At 37.7% G+C, this 19219-nt stretch overlaps 1 protein-coding gene across 1 annotated transcript in view; it reads left to right on the plus strand.

Annotated features, from left to right (window-relative positions):
• The window catches only part of zdhhc7 (zinc finger DHHC-type palmitoyltransferase 7), a 107834-nt gene that overhangs the window by 7128 nt on the left and 81487 nt on the right, over nt 1-19219 (plus strand). Inside the window, exon 2 of the mRNA XM_039763412.1 lies at nt 3214-3304. The gene's annotated coding sequence lies outside the window, so the exon portion shown is untranslated. The remainder of the gene's footprint in view (nt 1-3213; nt 3305-19219) is intronic.

Raw genomic sequence — 19219 nt, forward strand, 5'->3', positions numbered from 1 at the left:
CCTACTGACTAGACAAGGGTCTTCTGTCGATCCCTGTCAGGATGCCACTCCATCCATTTTGGCACAGCATGCCCACCTTCTGGCTGAGACAGGAAGCACCTTGCCTCTGACTACCCATTATGTTGGCCTCCCAACCAGTTAGGGGAACAGTGTCCATCCCAGATGGGACACCAGTCCATCCCGATCATCCAGCATAGTTTTCATAAAAACATTGAACAAACATTCAAGTAAAATGAACATAGATGTGGTCTTTTGTAAACAATTGTTCAGAAAAGTAACCTACAAACAGACCGCTAACACACTTACAGGCCTTGCATAAATGCAAACAGTACATGTTGCATTTTTTTGTGTAAATAAACTACGGTGTCTTTGTAACTTACAAATTATTTTGAAAGAAATGCCAACATGTCACCATGCTTTTCAGTGAGACGTCTTTTGTTGGGCTGCAAATGAGCCCTGACATTACTGAATGCATGCTGTGAAGCACATCTGGAAGTATATGAGCATATAAAGGAGTAGTGCCACTGTTTATGCAACTGAGCATTGATAAGTTATAGTACCTTAAATTATATAGTAAATGTAAATTGAAGGTAATAAAGTAATGTGCTATGACAGCAGAGCTTGTGGTGAGGGTTTAAAAATCAAGAGAGCAAAAGAGCTATGGTGCTAAAGAGAGTTGCTCCTGAATGAACAGCACAGATAAAAATAATTGCAGACCCCTGTCTTGCTGCATTAAATGTGTAACTGGCTACAAAAATGTTTTAACTTCTAGAAGAAAATAAACACATCCCTACTTCAAACACATCAGTTTACATGTGTTATATTTATTAATGTTTTCATAATTTAGAAATAAGAAACCCCTTTAAATTTTTTTTTTGCATTGACTCACTTGCAAATCTTGTTTCTTGTGATTTTCTTTTCCCATTTGCCAGAAAGCAGTAGTATTTCGAGAGTCCTCTCTAGCTGCCTTCTTTGTCAGTTAAGTTTTCTCATTGACAATGAGAATATATACGTTTTTGTATTTCTAGGAAGGATGCAGTTGTATTTTCAGTTTGCAAAATGAGGACAGCCTTTTCATTTTGTGTTTTTTTGGTATGTTTAAAATATTTGAGTAAATAGTAATGTAAAAATAGTTATCCTTAAATATAAAATAATTGAGTTTTTTTTTTAAGCCACATCTCTCAGTCCTAACTCCGGGACAAGTTGTAGTGCTTCTTTTACACTGCACACTTTTTTATGTCTCAAAAGCTGATAGAGGTGCTATAAGGCCACAGCACCTCATCTGTTTTGATAGTTACCTCTTCTGAAGGAGTACAGTTTTATATGTAATTACAAAATGCTTTGGCCTCTAGTGACTATAATCAATGCTAGAACATGTTGCTATATGGATATATTACTGTGACCTAAACTGGTATGGTGCTTGTGAAATCCTCTTAATGAATAATTAAAAATTATTTCATTGTATAATACAAATTAACAAATCCCATGTAAACATGGCCCCACCATTTCCCATAGCATTTGTGTCTAATACATGTTAGAGTTTAATGCTCTGCCAAATATAGCTTCTAAAGTCATCTATTAGACAACTAAAACCAAGTAACATTTTTTTTTTATACCCAGAAACTGTATTTGGGTTCTTGTTATTTTCAGTTTATTTTATTGTCACTGTTTTGCAAAATGAAAGTATTTGTTGCTAGTCCCATGCAGTAAAATGCTGTGAATGCTATGTGGAGCACAGGTACATATTTCTAAGGAATCCAATAGCAATAAATATTCAGTAGTTTTCAGTAGGATTGATAGGATTGAGATATCAAAATTCACATCATGCCTCCAAATTCAAGCAAAATCTAGTTGAGAGCATCATTTTATGCTCCCCAGAGATTTTGCATTACTAGGATTTAAGACTCAAGGGTTAACTCCGACTGCGTATTGATTTAACTTCCAATTTACTTTTTTTTTTTTTTTTTCCTTTCTACAGGTAAAGTAGAACTATGAATAATGCAACATCCACATATTTACTCATTTACTATTACTGAAAGTCTCGGATATCTACTATTTGTATTTAGTAAGCTGCTTTCCTGTACATTATAGTCAATGAGTGCTGCAAACAAAAAATGTTACAGACATAAGTCTTAGGCATAGTATATATTGAAACTATTTAGTATAATACAACAAAACATTACTCTTCATGTACAGCTAAAGTGATACACAAACTGAACAATTAGAATATGCCATGTTCTGATTTTTAAAAGTATATTCTTGGGAAGTAAAACTGTGTAAGGTTTTTTTATCCCAGAGAACAGAACCAATTAGAGCTAAATAAGGAAAAAAGAAAGGACAAAGAAAAAAAAACAAACTTCAAAACCAATATTGCAACAAAAGTATTCAAAGAAAAAGCATTAATCTATAGTGAGTTATACATATACCTCATAAAGTGTTTAAAATAATGTTGCTTTGACAATTTTTGAACCACTGTATTTATGGGTTTAATTAAAGTAATAACAAGATATTAGTCAGACAGTAATTTTCCAACACGCTATATCCGAACACAGGGTCATGGGGGTCTGCTGGAACCAAGCCCAGCCAACACAGGGCACAAGACAGGAACAAATCCTGGGCAGGGTGCCAGCCCACCGCAGGGCACACACACCCACACACCAAGCACGCACACAAGGGACAATTTACGACCACCAGTGCACCTAACCTGCATGTCTTTGGACTGTGGGAGGAAACCGGAGCACCAAGAGGAAACCCGCACAGACACGGGTAGAACATGCAAACTCCACGCAGGTCTCCTTAATGCGAGGCAGCAGCAATACCATTCCGACACCGTGCTGCCCTAACAAGATATTAGTTAACCGTAAAAATCAAAAGTACTTTTAATGTTAACATTTAATGCCTTTGTGTGAACACTACCTTTTAATGTTGAATTTTTTTTCTGTTATGTGGCTGATATATGTGTTTGTATTTAGTAGATGTGTAAATTTATTTTAGCATCGGTAGCTTATAAGTAGTAACACTAAGAAGAAATTACGCTGTCATCTGTGCTATATTATTCACATGTAGTCTTTTTGAATATACCTGGTATGGATGGCGGAGAGAAGAGATGCCAGATTAGCAGTAATCTTAGTATTTATTGTGTCTCTTTCTCTAGGGATAGATTAGATATTGGTGTGCTTTTATCTTTTAATGATTTCTTCCTTTGCTTTTTAGATAGTTGGTTGTGAATGCAGATCTCCACACCTTGTCAGCACTCATGCCAGAAAAAAAGACACAATGTCAATAAAACTTTGATTTCGTAAAGGTAGGTTGCTTTACATTATAATGAATAAAGAACACCATTTGTTGTATTTGGCATACTGCATGTATATTGTTAAAGGCACAAGCAATTTCAGATAAATTACTGTTTATTTAATTCCAAACTCCTGGTTGCTTTGTTGATACTAAAATTGAAAAACAAAATCTTATATAATGGTTTTCTGAGCATTTTAAAAATAATTGTAAAAACAATGCAGCAGTCATCTTATCCATTTGTGTTACCTTTTTTTGTGCTGTAAAATCAATATGTCCTCTTCTCTGAAATGTAATTCTAGATTGGTTAGTCCCTGTGCAGGCTTTTAACTCATTTTAAAGGAGCCTGTACCCATTTTTCAAACACAAGAATCATTAAGTGCCTTCCTGGTAGAGAAATAATTTAATAGGAAGAAATATTGTAATGTAGTCACGTTGAATATTTCTAGCTTAGATGTGAGACTATGCAGGGAAATTGTGCACCTAGAATGTAAATTCACTGGAAAAATATATAAAGGATATCTAACTTTAATTTCTTTTTATCTATATTTACAAATTGGGATTTGTAATAGTAGAATTGTATTAGTTTAAGTTTGTTTTATCGTGCTCAGCGTCGATTAGCATTCATATTTTTGTTATTTCTGTGTTGTCTTTGGGTTTCTTGTCAGAATTTCAGTTTCCTCTGAAAGTTAAAAATATGCTGTTAGGTATATTGGCATCTTTTGAATTGCTCCTGTATAACTGAATCCTGAAATGGATTAGCTGTCTTCTTAATGGTGCATTACTCCCTTGCATTAGTACTGGTAATGAAAGAAGATAGAGAACTGAATAGTTATTCTTACTTGTTTTCACATGATAATCTTTAGATTAATCCAGTAGTAGAGATTACTGTCATTTTCCTGTCAAGTAATAAAAATTTACCAATCATGTATAAATTATAAAACCAAATTTAGGCTGATTTAAGTCATAAAAGTGAATGTTGGTTGTAAGTATAACTTAGAAAAGCTATTAAAAGGCAATTGTTGACTTATTTTACAGTTCATTTAAAGGTTTCTAGTGAGAAATAGTCAAGATAGACACATATATGGTTAGGAGGCAAAATTATTTGTATACTTAAGACATTTAATAGTAATGCTATACAGAGTCCAAAACCTGATATGTATTTTTTTCTTTTTTCATAATGTATCAGTTTCATGAATTGCTGTGCCTCCAAGGAACCAGCTCTAGTAACATGTTTTTCCAACTATTTTGTTTTATAACTGCTTATTTTTTATTTTTTGAGTTCCTTTATATGTATTGCATTCAACACCTTGCCTGCCCTGCTGGCATCTGAGTTTAACAGTCAGTAAATATTACAAACACTCTTTTTCTCTCTTTCTCTGTTAGACTGTTTTAAAAAAGAAAAAGCTCTTTATTACCATGGTAATTATAGATTATAATACATGTTCATGTGCATATTATACAGCATGTGTATTTTTTTATCTATACTAATAAAAGGCAAAGCCCTCACTCACTCACTCACTCACTAACTCACTGACTCATCACTAATTCTCCAACTTCCCGTGTAGGTAGAAGGCTGAGATTTGGCAGGCTCATATCTTACAGCCTACTTACAAAAGTTGGGCAGGTTTCATTTCGAAATTCTACACGTAATGGTCATAACTGGAACCTATTTTTTCGTCCATATACTATAATAGACGCTGCTCGATGGCGTGGGAGGCGGAATTACCCCTCCCACATAATTTAGTGCCTGCCCATATAAGGCCGTCTGTCAGCGGCAATCCAATAGAAACACTGCCGCTAAATATTCACGGGTGAAGGACTGTGCTTATGCAGACGAAGATGAGGTGGTCAGGGTGGTGTTTGGCACAAACTTGGCGAAACTGCGAGAGAAACTTTTAAGTGCCGGGTCTTAGCTAACATTAAATACAGCTGTGGACATTGCACGAGATGGCACCAGCACAGCTGGGAACCTTCGATGCATGTACACCGAGTGGCTCACGTGAACTGACGCAGTGCACAGACAAAAAACTACAGTTCCAAAGAGTGCTGAACAAAAACCGAATTACACAATTGAGAAGGCAGCAAAAAAATATGAAGCGTCTGACACATACAAGCATATTCATAAGTGCAACTACTGCGGAAACAAAGCACACGGTGGAAAAAGTCAATGTCCCACTAAAGGAAGACAGTGTAAAAAAAAACCTGTGCATGCAGTGTGTCGCGCCTCAGATAAAGAGGAAGACGAGCTGTTTATTGATGCAGTAAGAAACGAATCGATGAATGAAACCTGTTATCTTTACAACAATTGAGAAACACGGAATGTAACTTGAACACAACACACCCTACAAATACGAACCTGATTGAAAGAAATAATGATAATCAAATCCTTGATGACAGCAACACTCATAACACTCACAAAACAATTACTGTATATTGACAATCATGTTAAGTTATTTTTAAAATGTTCCCTTTTCTTTTTCATAACTTCTTTAACACACTACTTCTCCGCTGCGAAGTGTGGGTATATATATATTGTGACAGATTAGGGTTTTTCTCGCACCCTTGTACCCTCAGACCACACGTCAGACACCAGATAAAAGTCCAAATAATTATTTATTATAATAATTATGTGCACAAAGCACGCTCCTCTCCACACTTCTCCAATAATAATCACAAATAACCAATAAACCAATCCTCCACTCCCAGACGCTTAGCCACCCTGCCTCCCAACTCAGCTCATTGTCTGGGAGTTCCCATGATCCTTTTATACTCCCTGACCCGGAGGTGGTCCTGCCCAACAGTCCACAAGTCCTTATTCCTTCCGGGTCAGGGTAAATAGTCCTTTTCTCACCCCGGAAGCTCGTTGCTCTTCCTATGACGAACTTCCGGGTCATAGGGCACGAAGAACTCTTCGGTCCTCCCTGCAGCTCCCTCTCGTGGCCCCCATGGCATCCAGCAGGGTGGTGCATAAAAACTCCATTGTCCGTGATGCCTTGCTGGTCTTCTGGGGACCTCCATGCTGCAAGAAGGGCTCCACCTGGCGGCTTGGGGGTATTGGCCAGGATAAACAGCCGGCCATCCTCCTCAATATATAAATATATATATATATATATATATATATATATATATATATATATATATATATATATATATATATATATATATATATATATATATACCCCGATGTACATAATCTCAAATTGACAAACCACATGCCGTGGCGCAATGGAAGAGGCTTCGCCTCTAGCGCCGACGACCGAGGTTCGATTCCCGAGAGGGGTGCACTGAGTATGTATGCCTGAAGACCCCAAAATTAGGGCGAAACACATGTCGCATACTCTTTGCATTATTTCACAGTAAAACTATTTCAATATATATATACATACATATATATACACACAAATACATATATATCAGCGCTTCCCGATTCATTTTACCCTTGCATATGTACTCCATAACGTGTTAAAAAAAATAAAGCATTTAATCACACTTTGCATTCCAAGCAAAGGGGAACTTTTGTCAGTGCATGATTTCCTGGTTCATTGATTACATGGATGCACACATCAGAGCTACAAAAATGTTAGAGTCGGAATAAAGCGCGTTCCTAAGACTGATCAGAGGCAAATTTCATTTCAAAAGACTACCCGACGGAAGCCTTGATAAAAGCGTGGTTTTGTGCAAACTGTCCAAATACGAACCTGATTGAAAGAAATTATAATCAAATCCTTGATGACAGCAACACTCATAATGGTCACAAAACTATTACATTCACAATCATGTTACGTTATTTTTAAAATGTTTCCTTTTCTTAGCACAAGCACAGCTGAGAAGCTTCGATGCATGTACTCCATAATGCGTTAAAAAAAATAACCCATTTAATCACACTTTCAATTCCAAGCAAAGGGGAACTTTTGTCAATGCATGATTTCCTGGTACATCGATTACATTGATGCACACATCAAAGCTACAAAAATGTTAGAGTCGGAATAAAGCGCGTTCCTACGACTGATCGGAGGAAAATTTCATTTCAAAAGACTACCCGACGGAAGCCTTGATAAAAGCATGGTTTTGTGCACACTGAAAAGCAAGCAAAATTAGATGCATTACAGAAAGCAGGCTTTGGCTCTTACTGGGGATCATTGGACTTACGTGACCGTTAGTAATTTTAATTACATCTAATTACAAAATGTTCAATGATCACACTGTTTTAGCCTAATGTACAAAATAATTTTGGCTAAGGTTACTCAGAGTTTAAAGGTGAAGCTGGTCAAATTACCTTTTATGTTTCTGCCTAATTTTTTTAAGAAGAAAAACTGCACTTTATGTTGAAATTTTTGTTAGATAGATAGATACTTTATTAATCCCAAGGGAAATTCACATATTATTATTTAAAGACAATACCATTCTGAAAATGTACTTAAAGTACTTAAAATACCACTTTATTTTTAAGTCTGCCCAATTTTAGCCAGGGATGATATTTTTGTTTCTGTTTTGAATTGAATTGAAATTCAGTTTAAAAGCTTTTTTTTTTTTTTCAGAAATTAAAGAGCTTGAGTTTACAATATTCCTGTCCATGTCTATTATTTGATTCTGTCGCCCACTAAAACCCTTTTAAATTAAAAAAAAAAAAAATTGCAATTTGGGACACATTTTCATGTGTGATTACATACGATTAATCAAGATTTATTATTACACAGACTCTAAATAATTACATTTTTTAATCGAGTCCCACCCTAATATATATATGTAGATATATATGTGTATATACAGTATATATGTAGGTATGTATATGTATATATGTATGTATATGTGTATACATATACATACATACAAACCGGATTCCAAAAAAGTTGGGACACTATACAAATCGTGAATAAAAACTGAAACTAATATTTTATTCAGAATACAACATAAATCACGGAACAAAAGTTTAAACTGAGAAAATGTATCATTTTAAGGGAAAAATATGTTGATTCAGAATTTCATGGTGTCAACAAATCCCAAAAAAGTTGGGACAAGGCCATTTTCACCACTGTGTGGCATCTCCCCTTCTTCTTACAACACTCAACAGACATCTGGGGACCGAGGAGACCAGTTTCTCAAGTTTAGAAATAGGAATGCTCTCCCATTCTTGTCTAATACAGGCCTCTATCTGTTCAATCGTCTTGGGCCTTCTTTGTCGCACCTTCCTCTTTATGATGCGCCAAATGTTCTCTATAGGTGAAAGATCTGGACTGCAGACTGGCCTTTTCAGTACCCGGATCCTTCTCCTACGCAGCCATGATGTTGTGATTGATGCAGAATGTGGTCTGGCATTATCTTGTTGAAAAATGCAGGGTCTTCCATGAAAGAGATGACGTCTGGATGGGAGCATATGTTGTTCTAGAACATGAATATATTTTTCTGCATTGATGATGCCTTTCCAGACATGCAAGCTGCCCATGCCACACGCACTCATGCAACCCCATACCATCAGAGATGCAGGCTTCTGAACTGAGCGTTGATAACAACTAGGGTTGTCCTTGTCCTCTTTGGTCCGGATGACATGGTGTCCCAGATTTCCAAAAAGAACTTCGAATTGTGACTCGTCTGACCACAGAACAGTCTTCCATTTTGCCACACTCCATTTTAAATGATCCCTGGCCCAGTGACAATCCCTGAGCTTGTGGATCTTGCTTAGAAATGGCTTCTTCTTTGCACTGTAGAGTTTCAGCTGGCAATGGCGGGTGGCACGGTGGATTGTGTTCACTGACAATGGTTTCTGGAAGTATTCCTGAGCCTATTCTGTGATTTCCTTTACAGTAGCATTCCTGTTTGTGGTGCAGTGTCGTTTAAGGGCCCGGAGATCACGGGCATCCAGTATGGTTTTACGGCCTTGACCCTTACGCACAGAGATTGTTCCAGATTCTCTGAATCTTCGGATGATGTTATGCACAGTTGATGATGATAGATGCAAAGTCTTTGCAATTTTTCGCTGGGTAACACCTTTCTGATATTGCTCCACTATCTTTCTGCACAACATTGTGGGAATTGGTGATCCTCTACCCATCTTGGCTTCTGAGAGACACTGCCACTCTGAGAAGCTCTTTTATACCCAATCATGTTGCCAATTGACCTAATTAGTGTTTATTGGTCTTCCAGCTCTTCGTTATGCTCAAATTTACTTTTCCAGCCTCTTATTGCTACTTGTCCCAACTTTTTTGGGATTTGTTGACACCGTGAAATTTTGATTCAACATATTTTTCCTTTAAAATGATACATTTACTCGGATTAAACATTTGATCTGTCATCTACGTTCTATTACAAATAAAATATTGACATTTGCCATCTCCACATCATTGCATTCAGTTTTTATTCACAATTTGTTTAGTGTCCCAACTTTTTTGGAATCCGGTTTGTATATATATATGTATGTGTGTGTGTGTATACAGTGGTGTGAAAAACTATTTGCCCCCTTCCTGATTTCTTATTCTTTTGCATGTTTGTCACACAAAATGTTTCTGATCATCAAACACATTTAACCATTAGTCAAATATAACACAAGTGAACACAAAATGCAGTTTTTAAATGATGTTTTTTTATTATTTAGGGAGAAAAAAAAATCCAAACCTACATGGCCCTGTGTGAAAAAGTAATTGCCCCCTGAACCTAATAACTGGTTGGGCCACCCTTAGCAGCAATAACTGCAATCAAGCATTTGCAATAAGTTGCAATGAGTCTTTTACAGCGCTCTGGAGGAATTTTGGCCCACTCATCTTTGCAGAATTGTTGTAATTCAGCTTTATTTGAGGGTTTTCTAGCATGAACCGCCTTTTAAGGTCATGCCATAGCATCTCAATTGGATTCAGGTCAGGACTTTGACTAGGCCACTCCAAAGTCTTCATTTTGTTTTTCTTCAGCCATTCAGAGGTGGATTTGCTGGTGTGTTTTGGGTCATTGTCCTGTTGCAGCACCCAAGATCGCTTCAGCTTGAGTTGACGAACAGATGGCCGGACATTCTCCTTCAGGATTTTTTGGTAGACAGTTGAATTCATGGTTCCATCTATCACAGCAAGCCTTCCAGGTCCTCAAGCAGCAAAACAACCCCAGACCATCACACTACCACCACCATATTTTACTGTTGGTATGATGTTCTTTTCTGAAATGCTGTGTTCCTTTTACGCCAGATGTAACGGGACATTTACCTTCCAAAAAGTTCAACTTTTGTCTCATCAGTCCACAAGGTATTTTCCCAAAAGTCTTGGCAATCATTGAGATGTTTCTTAGCAAAATTGAGACGAGCCCTAATGTTCTTTTGCTTAACAGTGGTTTTGCGTCTTGGAAATCTGCCATGCAGGCCGTTTTTGCCCAGTCTCTTTCTTATGGTGGAGTCGTGAACACTGACCTTAATTGAGGCAAGTGAGGCCTACAGTTCTTTAGACGTTGTCCTGGGGTCTTTGTGACCTCTCGGATGAGTCGCCTCTGCGCTTTGGGGTAATTTTGGTCGGCCGGCCATTCCTGGGAAGGTTCACCACTGTTCCATGTTTTTGCCATTTGTGGATAATGGCTCTCACTGTGGTTCGCTGGAGTCCCAAAGCTTTAGAAATGGCTTTATAACCTTTACCAGACTGATAGATCTCAATTACTTCTGTTCTCATTTGTTCCTGAATTTCTTTGGATCTTGGCATGATGTCTAGCTTTTGAGGTGCTTTTGGTCTACTTCTCTGTGTCAGGCAGCTCCTATTTAAGTGATTTCTTGATTGAAACAGGTGTGGCAGTAATCAGGCCTGGGGGATTGAACTCAGATGTGATACACCACAGTTAGGTTATTTTTTAACAAGGGGGCAATTACTTCTTCACACAGTAAGGTGAAAGGAAGAGGAAGGTTTGGATTTTTTTCTCTCTAAATAATAAAAACAATCATTTAAAAACTGCATTTTGTGTTTACTTGTGTTATATTTGACTAATGGTTAAATGTGTTTGATGATCAGAAACATTTTGTGTGACAAACATGCAAAAGAATACGAAATCAGGAAGGGGGCAAATAGTTTTTCACACCACTGTATGTTTGTGTGTGTATGTGTATATATATATATATATATATATATATATATATATATATATATATATATATATATAATATATATATATATATATATATATATATATATATATATATATGCCAGCAACAGTCATGACAATGACAACACAATTACATTGTCAATCATGTTACGTTATTATTAAAATGTTTCTTTTCCTTTTCTTTTTCATTACTACTTCTCCGCTGCGAAGCGCGGGTATTTTGCTAGTAGTTTATATAATTTGAAATGGTTCCAAATTATGTTTTAGTATAGGCATGATTTTTCTTGCCTGTAACAGTCTGTATGATGCATGCAGGTATTTATTTTATAATAATTACCAGCATAATAAGTGTCATAGTTGCTGCCAGATGACTCATGTTTTGCATCCAGTATTCTTAACAGCTTCCTGAATCTTTGTTTCTCTATGACACAGATAGGTACTTTACATGTTCAGGGCCATGGAAGAATCTATAAGGTGCTTTTGAAATTCTAAGGGAGACCTCTGATATTTCAGTAGAAATGGAACAGTTTAAACTTCAAAGTGAAGCTTTACTTTCATTTTCACTCCTGAACAGTGCATTAACATCTCCTTATTAAAATTTGGCATTGTAAGCTCACACATATTTTTATTCCATTAGTTTTTTAGTATTCTATTAGTAACCTCTGGCTCTAAACTAAATTGGTTATATATTTTTCTTCCTCCAATAATCTTAACCTATTCAAAGATCACTAGGACAATGCATTTATAAAACAAATGCACTATACCTTTATATACGTTATTGTAATTAGAAAGATCAATTGACCTGTTAAAAATGCAAACTTGGAAGTAAAATAAAATGGTCAGTAATGCAATTTACCATATACAGTCCCTGACAAAAGTCTTGTCGCTTGTGTACAAATTGACCTGAAGTGGCGCTAAAATATATTTCTAATCAAGATTTTGTTACAAGAAATGGGTCATTTTAATCCCATCAGTTTTTGTAATAATGTTTCAGTGCAAAACAAAACTGACAAAAAGTATTCTAATATTCACAGCTTGGTAAAGCCCATTGAGTCAATTTTTGGCAAGACATAAGTGTTGTCGCCTTGTCATATGAGCTTCACCTGTGACTAATAATGGATCAATTAGGTCTCAGGTGTGTATAAAAAGAACCCCAGTACACTAGACCTTCACATCAACTGCAACTAGACCTCTGCAAACATTCCCAAGATTCACCCTGAGACTAAAGTGTTGATTATCAAGAGGCTGAAGACCAAATCCACTGCTGATGTGGCAAACACCTTCAATGTGTCTCAGCGTCAAGTTCAGAGGATAAAAAAGATTTGAAGAGACTGGAGACTTTTTGACAAGCCCAGGTCAGGAAGACCCCGCAAGACAACTGCTCGAGAGGACCGTTTGTTGCAGGGCTGTGGAGTCGAAGTCGAGGAGTCGGAGTCGCATATTTTAGTATTTGGAGTCGGAGTCGGCAAAAAGTTAACCGACTCCGACTCCTACTAAATTTAAATTAAAAAAGTAAGTTAAAAATGTCCCAATTCACAAACAATCATAATGAATTACTTCTCTGCTGTAAGAATAAAGCCCAATGCATGCAGTGTATAATGTTACCACAAAACGAACATGTCAAGTATCCATGAAGCATGCTTTTCATTGACTGTATGCATCACTATATGGGATGTAATGAACAGGTAAGGTGCGGCACCGCTTTCCATTGTGTCGTGTTCCACTGTTACAGGGAACTGTGAACCAAGCCTAAAGCCCCCATACATTTACAGATGCACTGCCGATTTTTCGCCGCTCAATGAGTCATCACGCGTCAAACGCCTGAAAATCATCTGGTGTGTTCTCAGCTCGCCGGCTCCCCTTCCCTATGCGCTAGTGAAGGGGGCCGAAGGAGCCGAGAACACAGAACTCCCTACCTGTCTCCAGCAGAGGCTCGTTCTGCTGATCAGCTGGTCGGTGAGTGACACAATGCACTAAACTTCCGGCTGGCTGACAGAGGAGACAGCCACTGCAGCAGACAGAGGCATCACATTACCTTGGATGGAAGCGGTGGTTGAGATTTTCGGGAAGCTGGATCTGCCCGTCCATGTGGACACCCGCAATCTGCGGCCTCCAATCAATTGCCGCGATTGTACACGCACATCGGTCGGTGGCAAAATCGGCCACGGATCGCTGCGTATTTGGGGGCCTTAACTCTCGCTGATAATTAGGTAAATGTTTTTTGCAGGACTAGAGACACTTTAAAGAGAACCCGAGGTCAGAGGAATATGGAGGCTGCCATATTTATTTCCTTTCCTTTAACTATAACTGTATTCCAAGTTTAATATAGGTTTTCCAGATATTGTTTTTAGTTCATATAGTTAAGCTTTTTTTGTTTTAAAAGTTAAAACTACCAAAGAATGTGGTTTGTATTTTTGAACCAATACATTTCCTGTTCCTGATTTGTATGCCTGCTATTACTATCCAGACACTTGTTTTAAAAAAAAAAAAAATAAACAAAACCTTGTTTTCATTGTGTTTGTCTTTAATCTGGCATTATAGTAGAGTGTTGGCTTCGTAGCCAGTAGTTCTGTTGTGAAATGACATGTATGTTGCCTTCCTTTCCTTCAATGGATGTAGAAAATACATTAGCATAGTATATACATACAGAGGAGACGGAGTCTCGGAGTCGGAAGATTTAGAAACCGAGGAGTCGGAGTCGGAGCATTTATCTACCGACTCCACAGCCCTGGTTTGTTAGCTCGAAAATCCAAGGCCAGCCCATTTTCCACTGCAGCAGAGCTCCACGAGACCTGGTCACCTGAAGTCCCTGTGTCAACCAGAACAGTTTGTCGGATTCTGTCACGAAATGGCCTCCATGGTTGAATCAGTGCCCATAAGCCAGCACTAAACAAAAGACAATTGAAAAACCGTGTGGCATTAGCCAAGGCCCACAGCCGGCTAAAAGGATGGACGCTGGAACAGTGGCAGAAGGTGGATTTTTCAGATGAATCTTCTGTTGAATTACACCATAGTCACCGCTAATATTGCAGTAGACCTACTATGAACCCGCATGGAGCCGAGATTTACCCAGAAAACAGTGAAGTTTGGTGGAGGCAAAATAATGGTCTGGGGTTACATCCAGTATGGGGGTATCTGAGGGATCTGCAGGGTGGAAGGCAACATCAATAGTCTAAAATACCAAGAAATCTTAGCTACCTCTTATATTCCCAACCATAAAAAAGGCCAAATTCTGCAGCAGGATGGTGCTCCATCGCATACTTACATCTCCACATCAAAGATCCTTAAAGCGAAGAAGATCAAGATGCTCCAGGATTGGCCAGCCCAGTCACCAGACATGAACATCATTGAGCATATGTGGGGTAGGATGAAAGAGGAAACATGGAAGACGAAACCAAAGAATATTGATGAACTCTGGGAAGCATGCAAGACTGTTTTCTTTGCTATTCCTGATGACTTCATCAATAAATTGCATGAATCCTTGCCAAACCGCATGGATGCTGTCCTTCAAGCTCATGGAAGTCATACAAGATATTAAATTTGGATCTCGCAGCACCACCACTTAATTTGCTGACTTATTTTTGGATTTGCAGTAATGTTGTTCATTTTCTGTATAGGCGACAAAACTTTTGTCTTTCCCAAATTTGACCTTTCTGTCTTGATTAAATGATAAATCTTTTTTCAGTGCAACTAATTTATTTCAGTGCATTAAACATCATTTGGGAGGGCTTTAGCTTTTCATATGAGCTATTTCTAACACCAGTTGATTAATTAAAAGTCAGGTTAATAGCACGAGTTTCTACAAAATAGAGAAGCGACAAGACTTTTGTCAGGGACTGTATACAAACACTGAATAATTTACACATGCACAAAAAAATAGCTACGACGGCTGCTGTTTTCTCACTTCTTTCATTTTAGTACGTAATGGAAAAGAGGTAAAATTGCTTGGTGAAAGTTTCTGCTTCTTAGACATTTTGCTTCTGACTAAATGTGAATTAGTGTCTAGTGTAGTTATCTGATAACTGAAAAAAGAAAAGCATTTTTAGGGCAAAAGTGTACTTTGCAATACAATAAATTACTGCAACTGTTATCTCCTTCCACCTGCTGCTTGTCTGCTCATACAATATGCAACAGAACGGTTAACATTCTATGGAGCTTTGCTTAGTGGGGACCCATTTTGCCAGGGTGGAAGAATAGCATATTGCAGGTGCCACATGTGCCTAGTTTGCCTCTTTATATGTAGTAACATATTTTATATTCGGATGTTATGCAGCTTGAACTGTCATCCTAGGTAAAACTAAGCTATCTACAAACAACAGAGCTAACATTGCCTGTTCCAAACCCCTTGTCTTCTGGTCTTTGCTCCACTTTTTTCTCACACTCATCATCATCATCAGGCAACAGTAGTGGTGTTCATTTAGACACACTTAGAGTGAGCACTGGAGATTTTACATATTTTATTTAATGTTCAGAAAATATTGTGTAAAATCAAAGAAAAATACTGCATGTCACAATATTGGCTTTTGCATATTGATTTTTATTGAATATTGAATTGAAAATTAAATATATTGCCTAGGCCTACTTGTTGGCTTAGGCATGATTGCTTTACTTTTTTCCCCCACCTCATATTTTTGTGCATACATTTTGAGCTATGCAGAATCCCAACTTAATACATGCCACTTATAAAACTGTAAAAAGAATGTTGGTCAATGTTAAGGTATTTCCAATGTAATTATTAGATGTTACCATTTTAGTCTATGACAGAATATCCCTTAGTGCATTTGTCTATAAGCTGGACTTGTCATTCTTCAGGTCAAAAAAAAATATGAACACTGACTAACCTGTGTAACATGCAGGTATTTCTCTGTGCATGTTTGTAATTGAGTTATTTAAAAAAACTAAACGTCACAGTATGACAATTATAATTGAAGCAAATACTACCTGAGAGAAACAACACGTCTGTCACTATCCAAAATTCGCATACAGTTTTGTTTATATCTATATATCTATATCTCTCTTTTATAAAAAAAAAAAAAATCTTGAATGGAGATGAGATATGATTGTCTCAGAGACACTTTCGTATCCCACGAGACGAGCCCTCGTGCCAAGCGATGTAACCACGCTTGGGACCAGAAGCCCCACGAGACAAAAGCTTATGTAAAGAGATTTGGAAAAGTATTACGTGGTTATGTCAGACACATTTCTTGTGGAGAGAAATGATATTCACTCACGGGCAGTTATACATTTTGTTGTCACTATGTAATTCCAAACACGGAATCAAAATTAAATGTGATATTGATGAAAAGGTAAAAGCAAAAAGATATATATAGATATATAGATATATATAGATAGATATCTATACTAATAAAAGGCAAAGCCCTCACTCACTCACTCACTCACTCACTCACTGACTCATCACTAATTCTCCAACTTCCCGTGTGGGTGGAAGGCTGAAATTTCGAAATTCTACGCGTAATGGTCATAACTGGAAGCAGTTTTTCTCCATTTACTGTAATGGAGATGAGCTTCAACACCGTGGGGGCGGAGTTTCGTGTGACATCATCACACCTCCCACGTAATCACGCAGTACATAGAAAACCAGGAAGACCTCAAAAAAGCGCTGAAGAAAACATGCATTATATAATTGAGAAGGCAGCGAAACAATAAGAAGCGAAGCGAGTGACATATACAACCATATTCATGAGTTCTGCTACTTGAAACAAAGCACGATGTAAACCTACACTTTAAATTAAGTTCATAGACAGGCTGCCGCTGGCGTTTGTAATTTAGTGCCTGCCCATATAAGGCCGTCCGTCAGCAGCAATCCAATAGCAAACTGCCACGGGTAAATATTCACGGGTGAAGGACTGTGCTTATGGAGAGGAAGATGAGATGGTCAGGGTGGTGTTTGACACAAACTCAGCGAAACTGCGAGAGAAAGTTTTAAGTGCCAGGACTAAGGTAACATTAAATACAGCCATGGACATAGCACGAGATGGCACCAGCACAGCTGGGAACCTTCGATGCATGTACACCGAGCGGCTCACGTGAACTGACGCAGTGCACAGATAAAAGCAACAGTTCCAAAGAGCTGAACAAAACCGAATTACACAATTGAAAAGGCAGCAAAAATATGAAGCGCCTGATACATACAAGCATATTCATAAATCCAGCTACTGCGGAAACAAAGCACACGTTGGAAAAAGTCAATGTCCCGCTAAAGGAAGACAGTGTAAAAAAAACCCGTGCATGCAGTGTGTCAGGTCTCAGATAAAGAAGAAGACGAGCTGTTTATTGATGCAGTAAGAAACGAATCGATGAATGAAACCTGTCATCTTTACAACGATTGACAAACACGGAATGTAACTTGAACACAACACATCCTACAAATACGAACCTGATTGAAAGAAATAATGATAATCAAATCCTTGATGACAGCAACACTCAGTAACACTCACAAAACAAATACTGTATATTGACAGTCATGTTACGTTATTTTTAAAATGTTCCCTTTTCTTTTCTAGCTTTTTAACACACTACTTCTCGCTGCGATACGCTGGTATATATATATATGTATATATATATAACCCGATCTACATACTCGAATAATGGATACTTTATTCGCCATCAGTGATTGTTTTGGTAAAGCCATACTCAGTGTATTCATTAGATGAACGGTAAAAAGTAAGGCGAGGGAGGATGACTTATTGAGGCATGCAGGCTGTAGTGCGCCAACTCTATCTGAATTGCGCGATCACATTTGAAAAAATATATCTTTTCAAGTTCTATTTAGTCCATATGTGTCAAACTCAAGGGCCCGGCGTGTAATTATATCTGGCCCGCGAGATCATTTTATATACTGTATTATTGTTATTAAAGCCCGGTATATGAAGCGCTGGTAACACAATAAACTACAGATCCCATAATGCAGCGCTTCAGCTGCCTTGCCAACATTTACGCGTTAATCAAGTCTAGCTTATGATGCTGCAAGTTATTGCGAAGCTAGCTCACACGATGCTGAAGAGAAAAGTTGATTCTGAAAATAGAGCCTTTAAAACCGATGGGAGGCTGAGTATATGTTTACTGAACCCGTGTGTCTCATTTGTGGAGCTAATGTGGCTGTAATTACAGAATTTAATCTAAGACGGCACTATAAAACAAAACATCAGGGTAACCTGAAAGACCTGAATGCAATGCAGAAGATACAGAAAGCAGAAGAATTAAATAAGAATCTGACACTTCAGCGGACGTTTTTACCCGTGCACAATCACAAAGTGATTTCAATTGAGGCTGCTTTTATGGGAGACACAACCATTTGCCCCACTTTCCCTATTGCCAAGTAATGTTAAACCAAGTCGTCACTACGGTGTTCCCAAATACGCACTTTGCTGATAAACTGAGCGCACTGAGTTTGCACGGCGCTTTGGTGACTTTGAAGAACAAAAAAAGTCCGTCTACATGCGGCTCGAACCTTGTGCATGTTTGGTAGCACATATCTGTGTGAGAAGCTCTTCTCAGTGATAAAGACTAACAAAACAGCACACAGGAGTCGCCTCACTGATGAGCACCTGCAATCCATCCTGAGAATCTCCACAACACAGAACCTCACACCAAACAGAAACGAACCTGTTGCCAAAAAAGATGCCAGGCGTCCAGCTCTAAAATGACATATGAGCAAAGACAACTGAATGATTTGATTTGTTATTGCTGAAAGGAACACATTTTATTTATATTTCCAGGTTTTGTTATGCAGCATGTTCATATTTGAATTTGTATAATTTTGACAGGATATATTTTTATGGAGAGCAAAATCTTTTGGGATATTTAAAATCTAAGTTTATTTTTATAAAATATAAAATTACAT

The sequence above is a fragment of the Polypterus senegalus genome, chromosome 9, assembly GCF_016835505.1.
Source record: "Polypterus senegalus isolate Bchr_013 chromosome 9, ASM1683550v1, whole genome shotgun sequence".
In the NCBI taxonomy this organism is placed as follows: Eukaryota; Metazoa; Chordata; class Cladistia; order Polypteriformes; family Polypteridae; genus Polypterus; species Polypterus senegalus.